Source organism: Solanum stenotomum, chromosome 2 (assembly GCF_019186545.1).
Source record: "Solanum stenotomum isolate F172 chromosome 2, ASM1918654v1, whole genome shotgun sequence".
Taxonomy (NCBI): Eukaryota; Viridiplantae; Streptophyta; class Magnoliopsida; order Solanales; family Solanaceae; genus Solanum; species Solanum stenotomum.
In genome coordinates, this window is record NC_064283.1 from 57,292,533 (window position 1) to 57,304,539 (window position 12,007).

The window sequence follows — 12,007 nt, forward strand, 5'->3', positions numbered from 1 at the left end:
TCATATTCAGGGACGACTCAACAACATTATGGGCCTAAAGCAAAACTTAAGAGAGGGGCCTTAATATTTTTTTTCATCATATGTATTTTTATATGTGATAGAAGTGTGTTTGTCTTGTAGGCGTAGTGTTACTCTGGAATGACAAAGATACATGGGTTGAAACTCTGTGTATAATGAGCATGTTTCTTACTCTTCTCCACTTAAATACTAAGTTCTTTTGTGCAACCAGTTTCAAACCTGTGATGTGTGTCGTATTTGAGGATTAAATAATGTTCTATAGATTATAATTATTTAGACATCCTCTCGAGTCCAGGAGGGCTGTTGGTACATAGGTCGAAACTCAGTAGATAGCATGCTTCTTTGCTCTTCTCCACTTAATACCAAAGCTTTTGTCTACAACAGGATTTGAACTCTGGACGTACACATTATGTGTTACGCTCTTACTACTAGATCAGAATTGTGGGGGCAGACATCTTCTTTGACTCTTATCATATTTTAGCAGTAGCCTCTTCATTTTGAATGAGTGGCTACAAACTAAAAGGACGAAAAAAGATGAGCTTTTCGAAAAGTTAAAAGGTGGTAGGGTAATGCCTCTCATCCACATCCTTGTTTGGTGGAATGAATAAAAGATTGAGTTATAAAATTTACATTTAAACTATCACTTTTTCGCAACTTTTATATCTCAATTATCACACCTTTTTATTAAAACACACATTGATACTGAGTTGACCTACATTCGTCTATTATCAATTGGGAACAAATATTTGATCAGCTCACCATCGATCGAGGTATGTCTTTTGACCATTAATATGCATAGATGAACTTGGAGTGCACGGCAGAAAAATAAGTCAAATATCATTTCTATTCCCAATTGAATAATTTTCAATAATCAACCTATGACGTACTAACATACGAAATTGCCCATAATGACAAGAATAAAAAACTATATATATATATATATATTTTGTATGTATATATAAACCTTTCAATACAACTTCATCAAACACCAATCATCAAAGTTTTCATCAATTTACTTATACTTCAATTCTCAAAACTTGTTTTTTTTTTCTTAATTTCTCCATGGATAACATGAATAATGAAATGTTGATAAAACAAGAAAATGAAGTAGCTATTTCTGGGCAATCGGACCGATATTTCTGGCTGCTAAAGTAGATCATGTATCAGCTAAGAGAAACAAATGTTTAGATTGGCTTGATAACCAACCTCCAAGATCAGTTCTTTATGTATCTTTTGGATCATCAACTACATTTTCTGATAAAGAAGTGATGGAGCTCGCGATGGGACTAGAGCGAAGCAAACAGAAGTTTGTATGGGTGTTGAGAGATGGCGATAGAGGTAATATCTTTAGTGAGGAAGCTAGAAGATTTGAGTTGCCAGACGGGTTTGAAGAAAGAGTAGAAGGTGTCGGGTTAGTGGTCAGAGAATGGGCGCCACAACTTGAAATCTTGGCTCATTCTTCCACAGGGGGGTTCATGAGTCATTGCGGATGGAATTCTTGCATAGAGTGTATTACTGCGGGGGTACCAATGGCTGCTTGGGCTATGCATTCTGAACAGCCACTTAATGCTTTCTTTGTGACAGAAATCTTGAAAACAGGCCTTCTCGTTAGGGAGTGGAAGAAACATGAGGAGCTTGTCACTGCATCCGCCATTGAGAATGTCGTGAGGAAGTTAATGACATCAGAAGAAGGTGACGAGATTAGGAAAAGAGCAGAAGAATTGGGAGCAGCAGTAAGGGAGTCCATAGAGAAAGGAGGTGCTTCTCAACTGGAGTTAGATTCTTTCATTGCTCATATTACTAGATAGACTTGCATTTCACAACTAAAAATTTTTGTTCTGTAATTCTCTACTACTACTGAATAATCGAAAACATACGTTGTTCGTCTTATGGAGTAACCTTAATTCATCATATGTGGTTCTTGATTATAACTCTGGTACATACCAATTTAGCATATGCAAACAACTGAGAAATGTAAACTCTAACAAAACTTGACCTCGACCCAACACTCGAGACCCAACCCTAACCCGATCCCGACCCTGACCCTTGCTCGACAAAAGCCCGACCTTGATTCAAACAATTGATCATAGACTTGAACCAGACCTCCACTCGAGATTCGACCCGAGACCTGACTCGAGACCCGACCCGCGATCTTACCCTTATCTGAGACCAAACTCGAGACTTGACTCCGATTCTAACACATGACTCGAAACCCGACCCATCCCGAGACTCGAACCCAACTTTGACTCGAGAACTGACCTGGGACCTGACCTCGGCACCCGATTCGAGTCCCAATCCCGAAATCGACCCCGAGACCAAACCTTGACACCTGACTTGAGACTCGTCCTTGATCTCGAACCCAACCCCTGACACTTGATTCGAGACCTAACCCTGACCCAAGACCCAACCCAGACTCTACCCGAAATTTGACCTCTAATTATAACTTGAGATTTGACCCCGACTCAGTCCAAAACTCGGGAGTTGGGTTTCAAATTAAGGTCAAGAGTTGAGTCTCAAATTGAGAAGCAAGAGTCGGATCTCAGATTAATATTGGGAATCAATACCCGAGACTCAAGTTAGGATGGAAATTTGAGGTGTGAGGTTCAAAATAATTTTGAAAAATGTTTTTCGTACTTTTTAAAGGGATGTCATTTTCTGTAATTTTGAGAAAAATAAATTGATTTGGAAAGCAGTTTCCAAAATATTTAAGTCAACCAAACATGAGAAAATTATAAAACATTTTGCTTCATACAAATGCACCCTTGGTTTGCATTTGATTTCTTCTTTTTTTTCAACTTTTTGAATTTCATTGTCTCTCAAATTTGGGTTAGTGGTCAGAGAATGGGCGCCACAACTTGAAATCTTGGCTCATTCTTCCACAGGGGGGTTCATGAGTCATTGCGGATGGAATTCTTGCATAGAGTGTATTACTGCGGGGCTACCAATGGCTGCTTGGGCTATGCATTCTGAACAGCCACTTAATGCTTTCTTTGTGACAGAAATCTTGAAAACAGGCCTTCTCGTTAGGGAGTGGAAGAACCACGAGGAGCTTGTCACTGCATCCGCCATTGAGGAAGTCGTGAGGAAGTTAATGGCATCAGAAGAAGGCGATGAGATTAGGAAAAGAGCAGAAGAATTGGGAGCAGCAGTAAGGGAGTCCATAGAGAAAGGAGGTGCTTCTCAACTGGAGTTAGATTCTTTCATTGCTCATATTACTAGATAGACTTGCTTTTCACAACTAAAAATTTCTGTTTTGTAATGCTCTACTACTACTGAATAATCGAAAACATACGTTGTTCGTCTTATGGAGTAACCTTAATTCATCATATGTGGTTCTTGATTATAACTCTGGTACATACCAACTGAGAAATGTAAACAGGACCATTAAGAGAGAAATACAAAGCAATAACTCACTGATAGCCATAGAAGCCAGAGAGGTGACAGATAAACTTGAAATTTCTGTTGAAAAGCAAGTCTATCTTGTGATATGCGCGATAAAAGAATCCAGCTCTATTCGAGAAGAACCCCCCTTCTCTGTGGAATGCCTAACGGCTTCTCCCAATTCTTCTGCTCTTTTCCTAATTGCATCACCTTCTTCTGATGCCATCAACTTCCTAACGACTTTCTCAATAGTGGATGCACATACTAGCTCCTCGCGTTTCTCCCACTCCCTTACAGTCAGGCCTATTTTCAGTATTTCCGTCACCAAGAAACCATTTCTCGGTTGGTCAGAGTGCATAGGCCAAGCAGCTATAGGCACACCCATGGTAATACTCTCTATGCAAGAATTCCATCCACAATGACTCATGAACCCGCCTGTGGAAGAATGAGCCAAGATTTTGGGTTGTGGTTCCCATTCTCTTACCACTAAGCCTACTTCTTTTACCCTTTCCTCAAACCCTTCTGGAAGCTCAAATCTTCTAGCTTCCCCGGTAAAGTCTATCGGCTTCTCTCAACACCCATATGAACTTCTGTTTGCTTTGTTCAAGTCCCATCGCGAGCTCCATGACTTCTCTATCGGAAAATATAGTTGATGTTCCAAATGATATATAAAGAACTGATCTCGGAGGTTGTTTGTTCAGCCACTCCAAACATATATTGTTGCTATTCGAGATATTATGGAGTTTAGTTGGCAGAATTGGTCCAATTGCCCACTGTTGTTTAATTTCTACTTGTGCCAGCAAATCAAGAAACTCACCTTCAATTACTTTACTTGTATTATGGATATCACCTGATTTAATATCCATATATGACTCTGAAAATCCATAAAGTTCTTGAGTTCATCAGGCAGCGCTCCTTCAAGGGGCGGTAGCTTTTTAAGCAATTCTTCTCCAAGTTGGATAGACTTTCCACTAAATAAGCATAAAGAACAGTACAAAGTGATAACTGAAATGCAATTAAATATATAGGATTCAGCATTGGGAAAGGAAGAAACATGCTGAACAATGTATGACATAAAAGAATCATGAACAACAATGACTCGTCTCGATTTTGAGGAGATGTCACGTAAAAAGGAAGCAATGGGCTCGGGAAGAAGCAAAGATGCATCCCATAATGGCTGATGATGTAATGGGAATTTTCTCAAGGCATTAAAGTCAGGTGGAGGTAAGGCAAATTCAGGAAGTGGAATGGCCATGGAAGTGGATTATTGCTATGTCTAAAGGATTTAAAGCATTGGCTCGAAGCAAAGCTTGACGATTATGAGTAGCTGAGCCAACATAATAGATAGGAATATCATATGATGAGGAGATTAAACAGGCTAGTTGAAGAAGTTGATTGAGATGGCCTTGAGCTAGAAATGAAACCATGACTATAACTACTTCATGATCAAGTTCATGGTTTGGTAAATTCTGATAGCTACACATGGAAGTAGAAAGATTGGAGTTTTGTGTTTCTATCGGATCCTCCATGTGTCCTGATTGAGTTTTCTCGTTGAAGAAGCAGGGTTATATAGCAAATGTGTGAAGTTAAGAGGAGGAGTGAGTAGCAAATCCATCTCTTTCACATATCTTTTAGTTTTGTAACTACTAATTATTATACTATTATTTTTGTATTATTGGATGTTGTTTATGCAGATTAAATAAAAGTATGTGTTGAGTCATGCATGAAAACTTTTATCATAATCTTTTCCTATTAATCCATATGTCCAACATGAGATTATTTTGTAAACTCTCAAATGACTATATGATTTTGATGTACCATCTACATGAAAAGGTTGGATATCATTTCTTTTGTTCTCTACAACTGCATAAGATGAACATGGTTGCAAGACAAAAGCCTATGCACTTTTACCAACCAACCAAAAAATGGTTCCTTGGTTTCAGAAATATTGAAAATAGGTCTGCTTGTTATGGAGTGGAAGAAACAGGAGATGGTAGTGAATGCATCCAACCATCGAGAATGTTGTGAGGAAGTTACCTTTTGATTATCTTCAAACTATTCTCCTAGAAAATGTAAAGAACCAATAATTCTCTTGAACTTTCAATAATTCACTTAGTTTCAACTATGAAAAAGGTCCTAATATTTCACTTAGTTTCAACACCTTGATTTTTTCATTGCTCATATTACAAGATAGATGAGTTAGTGATATTTAACTGATGTCTGTTTCTTGCTGTTGTCTTACTTCGACACACTAAAAAGTAAAAAAAGCTGTACAACACAACAGAAGTTGAGAAAAAGTATCAGGTATATAACCAATATGGATGAACGAACAAAATTGAACTTGTGATATGCACCATGACAGAATCTGTTAAATTAGGTTTTAGGCCTAACTCACCCCCCAAAATCTAGCTCAAAGGGAGGAGGATTGTCCAAACCTTATAAGGAGTCCACCAATCTCATTAACCACAAATGTGGGACTTTTGTCATTTTTTAAACAGTATCCAACTCCATTCGGTAAGCATCCCCCATTCTCTGTGGATTACCTTTACGGTCTCTCCTAGTTCTTCTGTCCTTTTCCTAATGATATCGCCTTCTTTTGATGCCATTAACTTGCTCACAACATTCTCAATGGTGGATGCATTTCTCTCACTCTCAAACTATTAGACCTATTTCCATCTGTCACCAAGAAACCATTTTTTGGTTGGTCAAACCCCATAGGCCAAGGGGCTACTGGCAACCACATCCGCATGTGAACGAAGAGATATCTGGTTGTGCTGCCTAACCCTCTTCATTCTTTCCTCAAATCCTTCGAAAAATAGGCTTGCACGTTATTAGGGAGTGGGAGAAACGTGAGGAGCTTGTCACTTCATCCGCCATTGAGAATGTCGTGAGGAAGTTAATGGCATCAGAAGAAGGCGACGACATTAGGAAAAGAGAAGAAAAATTGGAGCAGCAGTAAGGGAATCCACAAAGAAAGAAGGTACTTCTCAACTGGAGTTGAATTCCCTGACGCCTGACCTCAAAACCTGACCTCGACCCCAACCTTGACCCCAATACGATACCTAAGACCCGACCCCGATCCCGATCCCGACACTTGATTTGAGATTGACCCTAACCGCAAGACTTGACCTCGACCCCAACCCAAGACTCGAGACCTAGCCCAGACCTGAGACCCGACCCCGATCCGAGACTCAATCCCGACCCTGACCCTTGCTCGACAAAAGCCCATCCTTAATTCAAACAATCGATCCTAGACTTGAACCAAACCTCGACTCGAGATTCGACCCGAGACCTGACCCGCGACCTTACCCTTATTTGAGACCTGACTCCGATTCTAACACCTGACTCGAAACCTGACCCTATCTCGAGACTCGCCCCCAACTTTGAGTCGAGACCTGACCCGAGACCCGACCTCAACACCTAATTCGATCGACCCAATCCCGACACCCAACCACCAGACCAAACCTTGACACCTGACTTGAGACTCGTTCTTGATCTCGACCTCGACTACCAGACCAAACCTTGACACCTGACTTGAGACTCGTCCTTGATCTCGACCCCGACACCCAATTCCAGATCTAACCCTGACCCAAGATCCAACCCAGACTCGACCCAAAATTTGACCTCTAATTCTAACTCGAGATTTGACCCCGACTCAGTCCAAAACTCAGGAGTTGGGTTTCAAATCAAGGTCAAGAGTTGAGGCTCGAATTGAGAATTAAGAGTCAGATCTAGGATTATTATTGGGAATCAATACCCGAGACTCAAGTTATGATGGAAATTTGAGGTGTGAGGTTCAAAATAATTTTGGAAAATATTTTCCGTACTTTTTTAAGGAATATCATTTTCCTTAAATTTAAGGAAAATAAGTTGATTTGGGAAGCATTTTCCAAAATATTTAAGTCAACCAAACATGAGAAAATTAGATAACATTTTGCTTCATACCAAACACACCCTTAGTTCGCATTTGATTTCTCCTTTTTTTTTCCAACTTTTTGAATTTCATTGTCTCGCAAATTTGGGTTGCAACCGAAAACAAACTTGGTAGCACTCTAATCAGTTGGTATTCCCCCCCTTGAAAAGTAAGATGCATTTCTTTTTTCTTATAGTGATAAATTGAAGCGGAGAACTATTCAGTTTGGTTGATTCATAATGTATTACCCTTTTAGTCTTAATTTATATCACATTGTTTGAATTTCAAGAGAAAAAAAATCAAATTTGATCACGATTTATTCCCTTTACCTTTAAATATTTTAAATTATTAATTCTTATGACTTATATTTACTTTTTATGTGATTTCTAAATGTATAAATCATATTTTAAAAATCTTAAAGGTTGTGTGTCCGAATGCCGAGTTAAAATAAAGAAATTTGAGACGGATGAAATAACACTTTTTGATATTTACTACTTTCTCTGATCCATTTTTCTTGTCTTGTTTGTCTTATACACTTACTTAAGAAAGTATTTATTGAAAGGATAATATGATCTTAATTACTCATATTTATTCGTTAATCTCAATTAATAGTATTACACTTCTTCTTACATGTCACGTCCCGAGTCTACACCCTGGACGTGGCCGACACTCGAAGACCATTGCTGGTCCCCAAGCGAACCCTCATCGTGGCTGACTACAAGCGAAAAACTAACTCAAGCATGCAAAAGCTTAAAAATTGAATAAAATTCATGAAACTTAAATAGAAAGCTTTAACTCAAACTTTGAATAAAATAAATTGTTCAACTCGCCATAAAATAGGCAACTTAAGTCTTTAAAATATTTAATAAAATAAATGAATAATACAGACTTCTCAACTATATTGACTATCTATGAAGCCTCTAACTGATAAAGATGGAAGTCGGGACAAGACCCACGACATCCTGACTAAACTGAAAAGTAAATGAAATCCTCCAGAAACAAGAAGGCTCACTATAACTAACTCGAACTCTCGGATGTATCAACGAATCTCATGTTGATGATCCTGAGTACATGTGTCTGCATCATGAGATGATGCAGGCCAAATGGCTCAGTACGTGGAATGTACGAGAATGTAAGAGGAATTCTAAAGCATAAGCATAAGCTTGAAAAGAATCTGAAAGGAACTGAAGAACTTACTTGGCTCAATCAACTCAACATAATTGAACTTATTTCAATATAAAGCAATTTAAAACATATGCAATATAAAGAAAAGTTGTTTAAAAACATGATGCCAACTCTGTGTGTATGCAAAGATACATATAACTCTGAGATGTATGTTAAAATACAAATAATCTGATGTTTCTCTAACCGAAAACCATCACATAAGAGCTAATATGATGATACAACGATCTTCCTCACGCTGCCAACACATCCTATACCTTGCCACAGGTATAGGTGTCACGACCCAATTTCTCAAGTCATGATGGCACCTACTATAACCCACCAGTAGGTAAGCCAACCCGGAACAACAAGTAATGGGTCTGAGGGTAGAAACTAAACAAAAGTAGGCAAATAACAATATAAACAGGCGGAAGCAAACCAAAAACATATATACAAATAAAGATCCCTCCCAGAACCTGGAAGTCACTAGTACAGAGCTACTAACAAAATGAGTACAAGTCCCAAAAGTGGACAGCAGAGACTGGACTGTCTCGAAAGGTAAAAGACAAGTCTATATATACAGATGGAGACTGAAATAGTACAAAACGTCGTGTGCTCACTCCCGTCTCCGGATCAGTCTGCTCCAAGCTCGATCAACGCTGGCTACTAGTGCCCGGACCTGCATCACGAAATAGATGCAGAGCGTAGCATGAGTACCAAAACAACAGGTACCCAGTAGGCATCATAGGCCGACTGAACTTGAAAAGTAAAGGCAATATGAAAAGAAGGAATAATACAAACCGAGGGTCAAGAACTAAAATCTAACTAACAATGGAATGCACACGAGTGTACAAAGAACTAACTAAAGTAATCTATAAGCTAACTACACCTAACTGGACCCCCATAAGCCCAGAAGGTACACTCGTGCGCAAGTTAAATAAAAACCCGAACGGACCCCCATAAGCCCGACGAGTACACAGAATAACTATAACTAAAGAGAATTGCATAAAAGAACCCAAGAACGAAGAACATCGAACCAGAACCTCAACCCTAATTAGTAGAATCTGACAGCACTGAGGCCGGACCTCGAACCGGATGCTCAGCAGAAGTACCCAAGTAACCAATCACAAGTATCAAGTATAAGAGGCCGGAACTCTAACCGGATGCTCTATATAGGTGTCTGAGCAATAGAGGCCGGACCTTAAACTGGATGCTCTATATAAGTATCTGGGCAATAGAGGCCGGACCTTAAACTGGATACTCTATATAAGTATCTGGGCAATAGAGGCCGGAACTCTAACCGGATGCTCTATATAAGTATCTGGGCAATAGAGGCCGGAACTCTAACCGGATGCTCTATAAAGGTGCCAATGTAGCTGCTGAAAGAGTCCTAATCGATCCACACTCATAAATGTCCGTGGAACGCCGTCCATACTTAGCCAATCAATGTAAGTCCTTGGAACCAAATCGAAAATCCAATTCAAATCGCGAAGTAGAATTAGTGTCGCCGACGTAACTCATGAAGCCGTAACATCGGGGAAAAATAAGGATAAGTAAAGTTGGAGCAAGCGTATCGCCTAGCTAAGGCCCAATCTATCAGGCTCAAGTCTACTACACCAGTCTACAAGGATCTAAGTCGGCCAAGCGACGTCGGGAAAAAACTAAGGCCTATCGGATTCGAATAATGTATTTCTAAGGCAAGCCCTAGTCAAACCTAAACTAAGGCCCAAATGCTTCAAAAAATAGTAAATTAAGCATGCAAGCACTCCACATAGCGAGGAGGGTCAATTAATAACACAAAACATGCTCACAGTTACCCGATAATTCTCGAAATAGGCCGAAAACATGATTTCCAAACACCTATGCATGATTCAATAACAACCCAACCCAAATCCCAACTAATCAACATGCATCCACATTCTCAAGCTCAATCTAAGAGAGGAAAACCGTAGCCTACCTGTAGGCCGATCACACGCGCTCCAAAATCACTCATTCGGAGCTTTCCCTTTATGAACGGTCTCGAAACGCTTCCCCGCTATCAAAAATAGAGTCACAACATTAATACGGTCGTTTAGACACCAAAATCACAACAAACGGAGACGGGTCAATTTTGGAGTCAAAACGGGAATCGTGGGACCCGCGCTGAAAATTTTGGAATTACCCCAAAAGTGGGTCCTAACCAGTTCCCCCAGCTCATGTCCCAAAATGGGACACAATTCGGGGTTCGGGAACAACACAATATCAACATGCAACTAAAACCCAAATTTTCTCAAAAATTAGAAATGGGACAGCAGTGTATTTACCAAAAACGAGCAGTCTACACTAAAATCTGACAACACCACAATGTTCTCCTCGAAAAACCACTCATGATAGCCTCAAAAATCACCAAAATCGGAACTAAAATGGCTAAGAAAACAAGTCTCAAAAATTTCCAAAATCAAGCTCACAAAAAGAGTCTGGCAGCAGGTATTTTTCGAAAATTACCTCAAACGGGGACTCCAAATCACTATCCGAGCTCACCAACACGTTGTCCTAGAAAAATCTCACAACTTTGCCTCTTGGATCGCCCAAATCGGTTGAGAGATGAGAGAGTTATGAGGGTTTGAAGTTTTTGGAAATGTTGCTGGTTTTTCTGCATTTATTGCAGAAAATCTACAATTTCCCAAAACTTAAAACTCCGACGGGGTGCTCCGAACTCGTTTGGAACTCCGTGCACGCAAATGGGATATGCAACCATACCAAATTCGATATTCCAGACTCAACGGTGTAGTTGAAATTTTCATCAGAGGTCATTTCGATAAAAAGTGGGTCCCACTTCCAAAAGCCATTTTAAGTCAAAACCCACAAAAGGGCTCGGAAAGATATCGAAAACCTCCAGACACAAAAGAAGGGTCAATCTAGACCAAAATCGACATTCCGGAGCTAACCACGCTGACGGAATTCTAATCTGAGCGTGTTTACTCAGAATGTTGACCAAAGTCAACCTTATGTTAAATTTCAAAGGCTAAAACGCCTAATCGCACCGACTCACACTGAAAACCTCGGGAGTCATGAAGACCATGCTACTAGCCTAAAATGACCCTTCCGGAGCTGATGGAATCGTCAGAATTGGATTCCGATGTCATCTTCTTGAACTTTTGATCGAAAATGATCGTTCAAGGTTCATAAGCTCCAAAACACAAAAACTCGCACCAAGACCAAACTAACGACCAGGTGACCGAACTGTCAGTCCCAGCAAGTCATAAATGACTTGGGGTCGCTATAGGAATGCTCTAAACGACACACAGAAGGCAAGACACAGAAATGACCAAGAGGGTCATTACAATAGGACCTGAACTACTAAGTGGATCCACTAGTCTATGCGAAAAGGATTCATCTAAAAAGTATGACCCTTTTCTACCCATGATGGCTACATGGTTTATGGAGACGTGAGTTATTTGAACTCAAGCTCGTCCCCATGTCGGTGCTCAATACTACTCCCAAAATATGATACGAGCTCTTTATGTTTAAAACATACTTCTTTCTATGATTTGA

At 39.8% G+C, this 12,007-nt stretch overlaps 1 long non-coding RNA gene and 1 pseudogene across 1 annotated transcript; both read right to left on the reverse strand.

The window, feature by feature from the left end:
* Positions 1 to 3,241: 3,241 nt before the first annotated feature.
* On the reverse strand, positions 3,242 to 5,011 carry LOC125855355 (zeatin O-glucosyltransferase-like; annotated as a pseudogene).
* A 3,895-nt stretch (positions 5,012 to 8,906) lies between these two features.
* On the reverse strand, positions 8,907 to 11,074 carry LOC125856493 (uncharacterized). Its single transcript, XR_007445529.1, has 3 exons — positions 10,958 to 11,074; positions 10,431 to 10,508; positions 8,907 to 9,152 (listed from the first exon to the last, which is right to left on the reverse strand). It is a non-coding gene; the product is annotated as an uncharacterized LOC125856493 (long non-coding RNA).
* Positions 11,075 to 12,007: the final 933 nt, after the last annotated feature.